We start from the raw sequence: 15,039 nt of genomic DNA, 5'->3' as shown, positions 1-15,039 counted from the left end.
GTAGATGATTAAAAAAAGGTGTTTTCTCTATAGAATACAGAGTCTAGTCCAGCTCATAACTATTAATTCTAATTTGTAAATAATATTATTCAGATTAGCCCTATATTTTTTGTCTGTCTTATCTGTGAAAGACATAGCAGAAGCTGCTTAAAATTTACTTCTGTTTCATACCGTAAACTTAAAAAAAAAATTTCTTCTTCTACCTCTTAGGTGTTATATTGTCTATGTTCCAGAAGTTTTTATAGTTCTATATATTTTTTTATGCTTACTCATTCTTGAAAGTTGAAACTTTTATCCATGCTTTGCTCCAAGCAGGATGAGCTAATTCTTTTTGGCTCCCTGCCTGTCTATTTGGATGCCATTAGAATCTTCCCCTCATGTCTTAGGCTGCAGGGTTGGTTACCTTCCAGCAGCCGGAAAGGATTGTGGAGGGAGCCATCTGGCGAGGAAAGTCACCCCTGCTGGGTTTCTCCTCAGTGTTTTCCAAAGCCACTGTCCCAAGGGGCCGAAGGTTAACTGGCCTCTAGCCTCAGCTTCTCCCTGGCCAGCAGCCAGATTGGATGTGGCCTGGCTGTCCTCCTGAGACTGCCATCTCCGGTATCGGAGAGGAGACTCACCACTCAGGGTAAAAATGCCCCTTCTACATGCCTTTGGCCATTTCAATCTCCTGGGAGGGGAGATTCAGAAGTCTAGCCTAAAACTCACTTTTATCTGGAAGTGTTTTGGTTGTCTATTGCTACCAAAAAACACCCCAAAATTTGAAGTGTGAAACAACAACAATCATTTATTATCGTTATCTCTCATTCTGGTGACTGGGCTTAGCTAGGTGGTTTAAAAACACCAACAGTTGAAGGAAAAAACGTCTTCCTTGTCAGTTGCCAGGCCTCTGAGTGGGATGAGGGTTGGGATTGGGCACTGCTCTGGCGGCAAGTGATCTGCAGATGCATTTATTTGACTACCAAACTATGCTGAACTTTATATTGATAGAATGCAAACGATTAATGTCCCTGTGGTCAAATAAGGTTTCTCTTTTTGTTGAGCTGTAGCAGTTCGTGGGAACCAAATCAGACTGTCTCATCTGGCTGCCATGAGACAGGGATGATGCTGAAGTCGTCTTGGAGGCTTCCTCATTCACGTGTCTGGCTCCGGGACTGAGAAAATTCAAATTGTTGAGGGCTGGTGCAGCCAGGGCTCCTGCAATTTTCTCTTTATTATGTGTGTTCCATTCTGTTGGTCTCTGCAGCATGGTGGTTTCAGGGCAGCTGTACTTACATGCTCCAAAGGCTTATGTTCTGAGCCAGAGAACTAGATGGAAGCCCTATCACCATTTAAGATCCAGTTTTGAAAGTCACATAATATTACTTTTGTTGTACAGTCACAGAAACCCATCCAAGAAGCCTATTGAGGTTCAAGGGGAGAGGACATAGATGCCATCTCTATGGTTTTTTCGAAGAGCATGTGGGACTGAACATTTTGTTACAGCCAATTTTGAAAAATGCAATCTGCCACAGGAAGTTTAATGCAATTTCGTTGAATTAATAAATGATTTGTATACCATTAATAGTAATACTTATTGACACCTACTCTATGCAAGTATCTAACTAATTCATAGAACTGTCTTGAGGATTAACTGATTAATACTGTTTATGTAAAGCACTTAGGGTACTGACGGGCTCATAGTAAGTGCTTATATGAATGTTAACTATCCCCTACAGTTAAGGAAAATTAGAAATCCGTATCTATCGTAACTACCCTTCTCCACCACTCGATTTTCAGTTATTCATCCTGCTATTCACTTTGTTTTTTAAAACTTTCTTGATTTATGTCCATGTTTTGGTGGAACACATTGTCTCAAAGCTTCTTTTTTTAATTTCAGAATATTACAGGGGTACAAACATTTTGGTTACATGAATTGCTTTTGTACAGTCTGAGTCAAAGTTATAAGTGTGCCCATCATCCAGATAGTGTGCATTGTACCCTTTAGGTGTGAGTTTACCCATCCCCTGAAAGTTTCTTGAGAAAAGATACATGAGAGATAAATATTTTCAAACTATGCATGTCTGAAAAAAATCTTTATTTACACCCCCCCACTTGACTGCTTATTTGGATGAATATAAAAATCTATGTTGGAAATAATTTTTCCTCAGAATTTTAAGGGCATTATTTCATTGCCTTCCAGTTTCATGTATTGCTACTGAGAAATCTGATGCTATTCTTTTTTTCTTTTTCTTTTTCTTTTTAAGAGATGGGGTCTTGCTATGTTGTCCAGGCTGGAGTGGGTGATCAGCACAGGAGTTTTGACCTGCTCGGTTTCTGACCTGGGCCAGTTCACCCCTTCTTGGGCAACCTGGTGGTCCCCCACTCCTGGGAGGTCACCATATTGACACCAAACTTAGTGCGGACACCCGATCGGCATAGTGCACTACAGCCCAGAACTCTGGGCTCCAGTGATCCTCCTGCCCCAGCCTCCCAAGTGGCTGGGATACAGGAGTGCACCACCACACTGGCTCTGATGCCATTCTGATTCTTTCTCCTTTATATAAAACGTCATTTTCCTCCCTTCTGGTGTTTGTAGGATCTTCTCTATGTCCCTAGTCTTCCAAAATTTTATCACGATGTGCTTCATTGTGGTTCTGTTTTTTTCCATTATGCTGGGTTCAGTGAGCACTTTCAATGTGGAAACTCATGCCCTTTACTTCTAAAAAAAAAATGAATTTTTTAATTTATTTCTTCCCCTCTGTTTCCCAGATGTCTAGGGCTAGCTTTCCAAATTTCTCATCCTTTCTTATTACCTCTTTCCCTTCTCTGCCTTTTGCCGCTACATTCTAGGCTATTTCCTAAGCTTTATCTTCTTACCACTCTACTATGTTTTTTGTTTTTGCTATCACATTTTTAATGTAAAAGAGCTCTATTTGGTTCTCTGAGTGTTCCTTTTTTAGTGTGTCTATTCTACTTTATTCTATCTTTATTTCTCAAAGGAGATGGATAATAGATTTCTCAACATTTTCTTTTCTCCATATAGTCCATTTTTTCCAAGTTTCTTTTTTCCCGTTTGTATAATTTCAGTTCTTATCTTACATGTCAGATCCTTCCCTTATGTTCTGATAACCTTTGGCAGTCTGCTCTTATTTAAGTGTTCCAGATTTAGCAAAACAAAACAAAACAGGATGCCTAATTAAATTTAAATTTTAGATAAATAATAAATAATTTTTAGTATGAATATGTCTCATGCAACATTTAGGATGTACTTATCATCCTAAAGTACGTTATATTTCAGTAAAAAATTATTTATTGTTTATCTGAAATTCAAACTAGTTAACTAAGTGTCCTGTATTTTACCTAGCAACCCTAAGAGTGAGATCCATGTGCCTGCCTGGAAGCTCTGGGTGTGTGTGTAAGAGGGAGGCTTGACAAGGGTGAGTTTACTAGCAGGTTGTTCCAGTTTCATTGAGTAAATGATTACAGTTTCTACAGGACTTTCCTCTTAGAGTCTCAAGGGAAGAGTATTCCAAATTCCCCATCCTACTGAGTATAATCCTGGCTGGCAGTGTTCTAGGAGCCAAATGGAGGAAGAAAACCAAGCAGCTCAATATCCATTGTGTTAAGTTTCATTTGGCTCTTCAGTTTCGGTATGATAGCCCCAGTCTTCTGTTAATCTAGTGGCCCAGATTAAAGATGACTGCAAATCCTTTGCAATCCTCCCCCCGCCCCCGCCTTCAGGAATGGAATCCAATCCCCTTCCCTTGAATCTAGGCTGGCCTTGGTAACTTGCATGACCCATAGAATGCAACAGAAATAATGTTCAATAGCTCCCAAGCCTTGATAATAAGAGGCCTCATAACTTCTGCCTGGGTCTCTTGGAGTATCGTTTCTGGAAACCCTGAGCCTCCAATCCGATTACCTCGAGACTACCATGTGAAGAGAGCACGTGTAGGTGCTCAGGTTGACAGCGCCAGCTGAGACCAGCCTTCCAGCTCTCCTTGCCACAGTACCGGATATGTGAGCAAATCCTCCCATCTGGACCATCTATCAGCTGAATACCACCCAGTGACCTTTGTTGATGCCACGTGGAACAGAAGAATTGCCCAGTCAAGCCATGTTCAAATTCAGACCCACAAAATCATGAGATATAATAAAATGGTCATTGTGTTGGGTCACCAAGCTTTGGGGTAGTTTTTAGGTGCCCTCAGATAAGACTTTGGCTACGTGTAGTGCTTTCACCGTCCCAGAGATGTCCTGCTTTACCCCCTTCAGAGAATGTGCCTGCATCCTTGTGCGAGAGGAGAGTGGCAGCTGCGCCATGTTGGGAACACTGACTGCCTCTCACACAGACTAACAACAAATCCTCCTGTTTTTAGCTTACCTATGTATCCACTTTCAGAAGCACCTAGCACAGTGCACACCTTCGTCTCCTGAGAAATTCTAGACTATCATGTTGCTTCTTGGCTTTTCTTATTCCTGGCTTAGGAGTCAGCTTTCTCAAGTCTGCTAAGTCAATTACCACCTGTCCGTGTGCTTTCCAGGTTCCAAAACTTCTGTTATTTTTTCCTCTCTCGTTTCTTGTCCTTGTGAGATTTTTGAAAAACCTACTCTTGCTTCAGTTAGATTTCAAGAGGGAGCTGAGGTAAGTGCGTGTGTTTAATGTAAAGGTTTCTTTGAGCCTTTGATTTCAACAATTATATTAATTTTTAAAATACCTTGTCTTAAATCAGGTTCCCTAGAAACAGAGCCTGAGTTTGGGATGCTAGTGTGAGTGCTTTCTTTAGAGAGGGTACTCTCAAGAGAAACCTCTAAGTAAATAAGGGAAATAGGATAGGGGAGAGGGAGACACTGAACAAAGATATGGTTTCTGCTGAAGTTTAGCCTCAGCCTGATCCCATGGGAGCTCTGGAATATAAATAGTACCACAAATTTATTCCTGGCCTTTTGTGCCCCCTAAAAATTAGCCTCTGGGCTGGGCGCAGTTGCTCACGCCTGTAATCCTCGCACTTTGGGAGGCTGAGGCAGGAAGATCGCTTGAGGCCAGGAGTTCCAGACCAGCCTGAGCAACAGAGCGAGACTCCGTCCCTACAATAGTAAAATAAAATAATAAGCTAGCCATGGTGGTGAGCACCTTTAGTCTCAGTCGCTTGGGAGGGTAAGGTAGGAGGATTGCTTGAGCCCAGGAGTTGGAGGTTGCAGTGAGCTATGATGATGCCCTGTCTCAAAAAACAAACAAATAAACAACGAAACAAAAAAACAGCCTCTAGTTGTGGCTTCCCCAACTTGTCTGAGGGCAGTTGGTTACAGATGCCAGTAGTGAGCTGGGGCTGAGTGCTCCCACCTAGTGAAGATTATCTAAGCAGGGTTCTAATAGCACCTGCTATGTTACTCACCTTTATTTTTTTAATGTAGCCTACGTGTTTTGTTTTCTTGTTTTTTTGTTTTGTGTGTGTGTGTGTTTTAGACAGGGTCTTACTTTGTAGCCCAGGCTGGAGTGCAGTGGTATGATCATAGCTCATTGCAGCCTTGAACTCCTGGGCTAAAATGGTCCTCCTGCCTCAGCCTCCTGAATAGCTGGGACTATAGGCACATGCCACCGCACTTGGCTAATTTTTTTTTTTTTTTGAGACGAGTTTCGCTATGTTGCCCAGACTGGTCTCAAACCCCTGCCTCAAGCAATCCTCCTGCCTCAGTTTCCCAAATTGCTGGGATTACAGGCATGAGCCACTGTGCCCAGCCCCTAAGTATTATTTTTAAGGGATGCAATGGTCTCTCTAATCTTTCTGAGGAAATGAATTATCCTTATTTCATATTTTTCCTACTATTTGCCCTTTAATTTCCTTTCCTCACGTTTAGTTCATAAACTGAAGTTCAGAAACTTTTAAGTTATCAAGCAGATAAAAAAGGCGGGTCTAGAATACAAATCTGATCCTAAAACACATGTTCTAAACCATGTTAAACCACCTCTGTGGCTATTAATACATCTTTTTTGTTTTTTTAAGGCTAGTCAAGTGAAGCAGTGGGAGTGGAGAAGGAACAAAGTAATCTGTAACTGGTTGTGATCAATTAGTTGTAAACACCACTGCATTTGGACCAACCCCTTAGACACGTCTTAATGAAATAATTTAATGTTGCCTCCCTGGCTTTACAGGTGTTAGCAAGCACTTGGAGTTTGGTCTATTGGGTAACAAACACTCCCAAAAGCTGGCTATCCTCTGTTAAATAAAATCTGAATTTGCTTGTAGGCTCAACGAATTCATTCCGCGAGCATTCACTGAGCACTTACTACGTGCCAGAATCAGTACTGGACATGGGCACAAAGACGACCTAGACCTAGTCGGTGGCTTCAAGAGGCGTGTGGCCAGCAGGGGAAGCAGATACGAGCACACAAAACTGTCTCAGAAAGGGCGAGCGCTGCGCCAAGCCCAACCTGGGAGCTACTGACAGGTACTAAAGCTTAGTAATTTCCCGGTGTAGAGAGAAAGATCGCGGCTGCTCCGAGTCCTGTTCCCAAAGGCCTGCTGGGCGCACAAAGAAGGGGAAGTGCATTCCTCAAGCGAGACGTGGAGCTGCTGGAAACTTTTTGGAATGTATGTTTTCATGTGAAAGAGGGAAATGAAATGCGCCTTTCAGATTTCACTTTCTACTTTTCCCGGCCACGGGCTCGGCGTGAGCCTGCTGCTGAGCGAAAGCGCGGTTTCCCAGGGAGGAAGCCTGGAGTCGCGGCGGGCCTCGGCGCTCTCCGCAGAGCTGGGCGCGGCCGGCGCAGCGAGGGAGCGGGCGAGGTCGCCGGCGCTTGGCCCTCACAGGGTGTGGCGGCGCCCGGGCACCCGAGACGCGGAGACTCCAACTGCTCCCACTCTGCGGGGACCGGAGCGGCGCTGGCCGTGCCGGGGGTGGGGTGCGATCCGGGCAAGTGGGCGAGGCAGGGGACCCAGCGGGACTGGCCACTGCCTGGGGCGCGGGCACGTGTCGGGGGCAACCCCAGCTGGGGGTGGGGAGACGAGGCCGGCCCCTCCCCGGGCACCTGGCGCGGCGGTCGGGACCCTGGGCCCCAGGTGCGCTTTGCTCCGTGAGGGATTTTCCGGTCCCGTGGGCAAAGGGACAACCAGGAACTCAAGCTCAGTCTCCACCCCGAAGTGGGGCGGATCCGCCCAGGATAAGACCCGCTGTCCGGCCCGACCAGGGTGTGACCTCCGCGGCCGCAGAGGACGAGCCCCAGCCCGGTCTCGGCACGAGAGGTAAGGGGGGTCTTGGCCGGGGGTCCTGGGCTCGGGGAAGGGGGTGCCGCTGCCCAGGAGCGCCTCGCGGGGATATCCGGGCCCGCGCCGCGCCGCGCCACGCCCAGGAGAGGGTGCCCGCCGCCGGCCTGCGGGCGGACCCGGGGCTCGCTGCCAGTGGGCAGGAGGGAGGCGAACACGGCCCCTATGCACGGGCACCCTCCAAAGGACAGCCAGAGCGGTTCATACAGCTCGGGATGCCAGTTAGAGACCACAGCGGTTACTTATTGCGTCCACGTGCTGGGCTTGGGAATCAAAAAGAAAAGATTGGGTTAATATTCCCTGGAGCTAACTCAGTCTAACACTGCTTACAGTTTGCTTTTTAATTCTTTGTTTACTCCATTTAAGAAACTTACTCCTTTCTCCTAGTTTCTTACCACTTTCTCTCCTGTGTCTAACGCCCTTAGCACAGAGCCGGGCTGAGGCCCATGCTCTGAGTCTTGGCCAATGGCAGTCTCACCCTTTTGTCATGGCTTTGACCAGCTGGAGACTTTGGGGCCAAAGAGGATTGCTTTTCAACAACCTGCCAACTGGAAGTGCTCCCCGAGTCAATGCAAGTCTTCTGGGAGCTGTTTGGCGTATTGTGGGTCCTGAGTAACACGTCTCTCATGAAAGACATCTGCTCTCTCCTGCTGAGAGTGGGAAGGATGGATAGGGTCCCCCCGCCAAATTATCCAGGACACCCCACTTCCCCTTCCATTGCAAGTCACTTTGTTTAGCCAAGCCCTCGCTTTTTAACTGATGACAGAGAGGTGGAAGAGCAAGTAGGAGAGGAAGGGGGCACAAGTGAGAAAATGGGTAACTCGGGCCACCCAAGAGCTGCTGACTTCCCTGATCCCTATCAGGCCAAGGCCATCCTCATTCAGTTCAGGTCAGATTTGTATTCATTTGGGGATATACACATAAGTACACCCCTTACCTCACGTACATACATGCATACAGATGCACAAACACACAACTACTAGATCAAGGGCATCTATGAATTTCCCTCCTAGACATTCTTGCTTTTGCTTAGGGATAATTTTTCTTTGAAAGCAATTTAGAGAGTTACATGCACAGTCAAGCTGGACCACAGTAGCCCTCAGCATTTAAAGGGTGAGCCTCCTGGTCATCCCCAGACTCATGTCTGGTGGCATTTCTTTGTTAAGGTGTAGCCATGCCTGATCTTGCATATCTGCTTGTAGACTAAACCTCTTCTTCTCCAAGGGAGATCAAGGTGAATGGCAGGTACTGGGGCTGGTCAGCAAGGTGCCAGGGACTACCTGAAGCTTCAGAATAAACAAGGGGGTGGGATTTTCCTTGGGTATCAATTTTACCCAAATGTTTGGGGGTAAAAACACTGGAGTAGAATCCAAAAATTATATACCTTTTTCATCTAAAACAAGAAACTTGAAAAATGTTTTGCTTGGGCTTTGGGCTGTGATTTGGCCCAAACCTAGCCCTTGAGGGTTTGTTTTCACTGCAATTAGGGCTGCTTATGCAGGCATTTTAAATGTCCTCCCTGGAGCAACTTTGAATAACACTCATTTTATTTAATCTTCACTTCAACCTGAGATGGGATTATTAACATTGGTTTACAGATGAGAATTCCAAGGCTCCAAGTCATGGTTCTTAGTCAAGTTTAAACCACTTGTGAACTGAGGCTTAAATCCAGCTGCTGGGGTGCTGAAGCTTGTCCTTTTATCCTCTCTGCTCTCCTATGGCTCCATCAGTGCTTGGTTCATAGTGATTTGGGATTTGGATTTGGCTTCCTGGCTTATTAACTAAATCTTCATTAAATGTTTTTCTTTTCTTGTTCAACTTTCTTCTTGTCAAGAAAGCTGACATATGAAATGTAGTCGAATGAACTATTAATAGAACTATTTTGACTAGAAAGGGAAAGCTGCGGTGGGTGTGGGTGTGCTTGTTAGCTAGTGGCCCTAAATTCTTGAGGGGCTTGGCATGGCATGTGGCCAAAGGAATAAACTCACTCTTTGTGGCGTTTGGCAGAGCTGGATGGTAGGGTCTGGCTAGATTTGAGGTTTGAGGAAGTAGGTTTTGAAACCCATAAGCTGAGTGACCTTGGTATTGGTGAGAGTTCTCATTAGACGTGTCTAGACAACGCCTCAACGGCACCTTTTTTTTTTTTTTAAAGATGTGGGGACTTGCTATGTTGCCCAGGCTGGAGTACAGTGGCTATTTATAGGCACAATCATATTGTACTATAGCCTCCAACTCCCAGGCTCAAGCAGTCCTCCTGCCTCAGCCTCCCGAGTAGCTGAGATGAGAGACACATGCCATCACAGCTGGCTTACAGCAATCCTTTTCTGATGGAGCTGTGATGGGTAGCAGGTTAAGCTAACTTCTAAAGCCATAGTTCCCAAACTTCAGGGTGCATCAAGATCAACCAGGATGTTTGTACAACATGCAGATTCTTTGTCCTACTTCCAAAAATTCTGATCATTATGACAAGGTAAGAAATCTGTATCCAGAAATCTGTATATTTAACAGGTTTCCTGGATGATTGTGATTCAGGTGTTTTTAGGACCTCACTTTGAGAAACTATGCTTTAGAAATACATATATGAGTATGTGCATACTTGATAAATTGAATAAAGCATTAATAAAAACATATGACCTCCCCAAGGGAACTTAGGCCTTGGTCATTATGTTATGAACTCTAGGTAATTTGGTAAATGCTAAAATCTTCGCGTTCTCAAGGATAGTTGTTTTTAGAGGGGAGGGTTCTTGCTATGTTGCCTAGGCTGGCCTCAACTCCTGGGCTCAAGTAATCCTGCCACCTCAGCCTCTGGAGTAGCTGGGACTGTAAGCGTGGGCTACCACACCCAGCTCAAAGACAGTTCTTTATTATGCCCATCACATCTCCTTTGTGATTTAACAATAGGTTTTTCTCCTCCAAACTCACCTCATAGTCTTATAATGCTTAACACCTCTAGAGCAGTATGAAACACCAGCTAAAGGTTTTTGTTTGTTTGTTGTTTAATTTAATTGGCACTGAAATGGATTACTACAGTAAGATTAATTCCCTCAGAAATTTAGGATTTCTATCCTGTTGTTGGTTTAATTGGGAGTAATTTGTTAGTATTTGATTGTGTTTGAACTAGACTGAGAGCTTTCGCTATGGGAACCTGAGTTGGTCACCTTTGAAGAATTCTTTTTAAGAGTTTACGTCGTTTGAGGTCAGTAAATTGCCAGGCTGCTTCTTGATCCAGACTGCCTAACATAAAAAACCAGGGCAAATGTTAATAACATATCCACAGTCAGCACCAGGGATAAATTGCAGCTAAAGGTCAGACTGAATTACTGTGAAAAAGACTTTCCATGCCTCCTTGGACCACGCCCCCCTATCATCCCGAGACATTATTAACCCTTTAGGCCTAGATACAACACAGGGCATGAGCAGGCAGACGAGTAACAGAGGAGGACCCCCCCCAAGTCCTCACCCCAAGTGAGGTTTTGTCAAGTCATCAGAAAGACGTCCCTGCCCAGTCACTGTGGATTCATTCTTCCGGGTTTAGGCACTTACCCACCCTGGAGAGGTAGCATGTTACATCATTACCAGAAGCTAACATAGAAGGGCCTTGTGGTTACTAGGAACAAGTTCTCCTGATTTATGTGTAATTGAGCTATCTTTCCTGGAGAAAGTCCTTTAGAGAGATAAACCGGGTGGTATAACCAGACCCCAGAATCTTCTCTTTTACTGCTCTGCAGGGGACTCAGGAGAACATTTTCTAGATCCTACTGAGCTTCAGCGTCCACTGTTGCTACTAGTTGATGCCGTGCCAGGACCTGTTGACTCTGGCTCTTATCCTTCTTAGAGTCACAGACCTCTGTAAGTATCTGGTTAAAGCCATGGATCCTCTCTTAAGAAAAATAAACACGTATTTAACATTTTTCATAGAGTTTCTGAGAGTTTACAGACACCCTTCTAAACCCAATCATGGATACAGACTGAGCATACTTAATCCAAAAATCCAAAATCCGAAATGCCCCAAAATGCAAAACTCTTTGAGCGCTGACATGATGCCACAAGTGGACAATTCCACACCTGACCTCCTGTGATGGGTTGCAGTCAAAACTTTGCTTCATGCACAAAATTATTAAAAATATTGTATAAAATTACTGTAGAGGCCAAGGGAAAGCTTCCCCTTCGCTCTCTGAAGGTTCAGTGAAAAATGAACTCCCAAAAGGAAAAATTGGAGAAGAAGCATACAGATTTATTAGCTTGTGGGGGAAAATCACAGAGTGATTACTCAATGTCATAATGGGGTACAGATACTTATATACCCTACTTCTTAGGGGAAGGGGAGATGGGGAAGTGTGGATGATTTTAGGGAGCTAGTTAACAGCCTCTGCGAGAAGGACAAAGGTTCATTTATTTATTATATATAATGTGACAGGCAATAAAAATTTAAGACTGAAACACACAGACCCCATCCTTAGGGAGATAAGTAAATCAATAATTCAGAAATCATAGGACTGTATGATAAGTGGTTTGATACATTTATTATGCACAGACTGCCACGGAATAACAGGAGGTGCACCTAACTCCATCATGAGTGGTCAGAGAAGGCTTCCTGGAGAGGGAAGCTTTATATCTAGGCAGGATTGCAGAAGAAGGGTTTGTGCACAGCATGTAGATGAGAAAGCAAGACCAAGGCACTCTGGAGGAGTGGCATGTCTATCAGAGCAGCCTAGTCCCAGAGGTGGAGCTGGAGGGCCCTTAGAAACTAAGGTTGTTCTGTAGGACTATACAAGACAGCACTGGGGGATGGGTCCCAGAAGGTCCAAGGATCCCATATTAAGGTCTGCCGGCCTGGATTGTAAATCTCTCTTTCCTTTTGCATCTGTTCCTGTGCCTGGCCCAGTTATGTAATAAATGTTTTTGGATAAAATGAAAGTGCTGGGTACCAGGAAGGAAACCAAGGCAGAGATTCAGCCTTGGAGAAATATGACTCCTATTTCCCTGCTTAATCTGGCCAACTCACCAGTGTTCATCTTGGACATGGTCTCCTTCCCCGACTGACTTAATCTGGGTTAGGGGCCTCTCCTATGTGCTCTCTCTCTGTGATTCCCCCAGCGCAGGATGTTCACACCCTATTAAGTCTGATCACATGCCTGCCTCCTCCACTCAGCTTTGAGTTCCACTGAGGGCGGGGCCATGCAGCTCCCATCCTCTGGCTAGCAGAGTGCTGAGCACATAGTGGGTGCTCACTAAAGGTGTGCAGAATGAATGGACGATTTCTCATGGCCTGCAAATTTTAGTCCAGGTTCTAAACCTGGCCTGCCACAAAATGATCCAGTTTTGAAAATTACTTTTGCAGCCCTTGCTCGCTTCGTGATGTCCTTAAGCTCCAGCTCAAAACCAGACTAAGTACTCTTTTTCATGTAAGTTACCATTTGTAATCATAACTGAAGCTTCATTTTTATTGTTCTCTGCCTGGAAAATCCTTTCCCTGTTGAAATTCCATTATTGTTTAAAGCCTAAATCAAATGAGAGCTCTTTATATCTCGTAGGGGGATTTTGTGCCCACTCTGCAACTCTGATAATAGTTCTCATGTGCTGCTTTGTCACTAGATGTGTTATATAACCATTCTGTTTCTCTTACTAGGGTACAAGCTCCTTGAGAGCAAGATCACATCTCCTCCATCTTTGTTTCTCCTGCCATGCCTTGTACATGATAGGGGCAGAATGAATATTTAAATAAGGACTATCAGTACCTACACACACAGCAAACAGCAGTTTTGGAATTGGGGTCCGAAGACCACCTGTGTAAGAATCAGGGCCTGGACTAAGGTGTAATGAGAATGCCAGGGGTGCTTATTTAAACTTGATTACATGAGGTCTCTGAGATATACTGACTCAAGCCCTAGAGTCCATGGTCCTGCCCCCAAAATTTGTGTTTCTAAATGCATCCTGGGTGATTTTTGTGCACTTTGAATTTGAGAACTTTCCTCCACGCTAGGTGCTTTACAGTCTATATTAATTAGAATCCTTTTGAAGCCATAGTTCTAGATGTCATAAATATCCAAGGCCAGAAAAAAGGGAGAACTTGGCTAGCTGACTGTGTCTTTTTAGCCTGGGGGAAAATCTTTCTTTGAAGCCGCTCGGCAGGTTTGTCCTTATTTCTCATTGGCCAGAAGTGGATCACGTGGCCACTCTTAAACTATTCATGGCAGTTGGAATGGGGTTGCCTTGGACCAATCATTATTTCCTCCTGGTTTAGCAAACCCAATCCCTAAACAGAAAGAATGTTCTCTTAAGGAGGAAGGAGGATTGACATGATTGCTAATTCTCATAAAAATTCTGCGCAACAACCTCTACTATCCCAACTGTATGCCAAAATAAACCAGCTCTCATAGGTGAAGTTAAATCTGGAGGGCAGAGCAGGGACTGGAATTTGGTTCTTGTTCTGGATTCTCAGCCTATGCCAGTACCCATGTGTGGGAAGAGAATTTAATTTGGAGTTTCACAGATAATCATGAAATAACAGATCAGGCCTGCCAGGAATAGTGCATGCTTGCAATGCATGGTTTTGAGAACCCTACAGTTTAAACAATCTTTGGCAAACACATTTCTTGAGTGATGTTTATGTAGGTATTTTTAAAAGTGTCATGACTCCCCTCCCATTAACATAATTTATCTGCCTCCCCATTCTCTTATACTTGATATAAGATCATGAGTGGCAGTCTACACCTATGAAATATCCATAGGATGGTTTGGGACCTTTTTAGGCATCAGTAGCTGGAGTCTAGAATTATTGCCATAGAAACCGAGGTTCTCAAACTTGAGAATGTATCAGAATCACCTGAAGAGCTTCTTGTATTCTTTTCTTAATTTTTAATTATTTATTTTTTATTTCTTTTTAGAGATTGGGGTCTTGCTATGTTGTCCAGGCTAGCCTTGAATTCCTGGGCTCAAGTAATCCTCCTTCTTCAGCCTCCCAAGTAGCTGGAGGTACAGGCACATGCCATCATGCTGGGCTAAATTGAACTTATGGGTAGCTAAGTTATATTAAAATGTAAATATAAATAATTTATATTTATAACAACTCATCATTTCCTAATTCTTTTACTACCTTTTACTATTATCTATGCCCTTGAGGTTATTTATGTCTATTATATCTGTATGGTGGAAATAGTATATAGTGGTGTGCTACTACTCGTTTATTCCCAACTCTAAGTTCAGTGACATCACATTAGTAATTTGAAATTGATCACATTAATAACTTGGAATATTGGTGGAAATATTTACACCAAAGAAGTGGCTACACATCAGGATTTTCTTTCCTTGGAGAGCCAGCTGTTAAGTTTGTCAGCACATCCCTGGCCTTCCCAGGGTTGGAGTAAGTTTGCAGAAATAAAGCACCAGTCACTTGGGATCTACCAGCCCATCTTTTTTTAATTGAATTCTAGCCCTTTCCAAATAGCCCCACCTTTGGATGTTCTTGCTATTCCTGAAAAAAAAAGAGATTTTGGCTAAGTTTAGTAGGAGGGAAACAAGATGAGTCATATACTAAGCAAACTACTATAACCTCATGGGCAAGTTCCCTTAAATGTAAAATGAAAGGGCTAGGAGAAAATTAGTAGAAATAAAATGAAATGATTATTCTAGCAATGGGGAAGAGATGCTTTTAAAAAGTTTTATGATAGACATTTTCCCATATATACCCAACTGAGAGAATAGCTAAATGAACCCCCATGTAACTATTCATCACCCAGCTCTACTATTATCAACATTTCACCAAAAAGAGACTTTTCTAACTACTGAAATAATA

General features: G+C 43.9%; 1 protein-coding gene across 1 annotated transcript in view; it reads left to right on the top strand.

The window, feature by feature from the left end:
* The first annotated feature begins 6,917 nt into the window (after positions 1–6,917).
* The window catches only part of ANXA4 (annexin A4), a 51,404-nt gene continuing 43,282 nt past the window's right edge, over positions 6,918–15,039 (top strand). Inside the window, exon 1 of the mRNA XM_012646425.1 lies at positions 6,918–7,223. The gene's annotated coding sequence lies outside the window, so the exon portion shown is untranslated. The remainder of the gene's footprint in view (positions 7,224–15,039) is intronic.

Source organism: Propithecus coquereli, unplaced genomic scaffold, assembly GCF_000956105.1.
Source record: "Propithecus coquereli isolate 6110/MARCELLA unplaced genomic scaffold, Pcoq_1.0 Scaffold243, whole genome shotgun sequence".
Taxonomy (NCBI): Eukaryota; Metazoa; Chordata; class Mammalia; order Primates; family Indriidae; genus Propithecus; species Propithecus coquereli.
The sequence above is the reverse complement of the archived record's forward strand: the minus strand, read 5'-3'. Positions and strand labels throughout refer to the sequence as shown.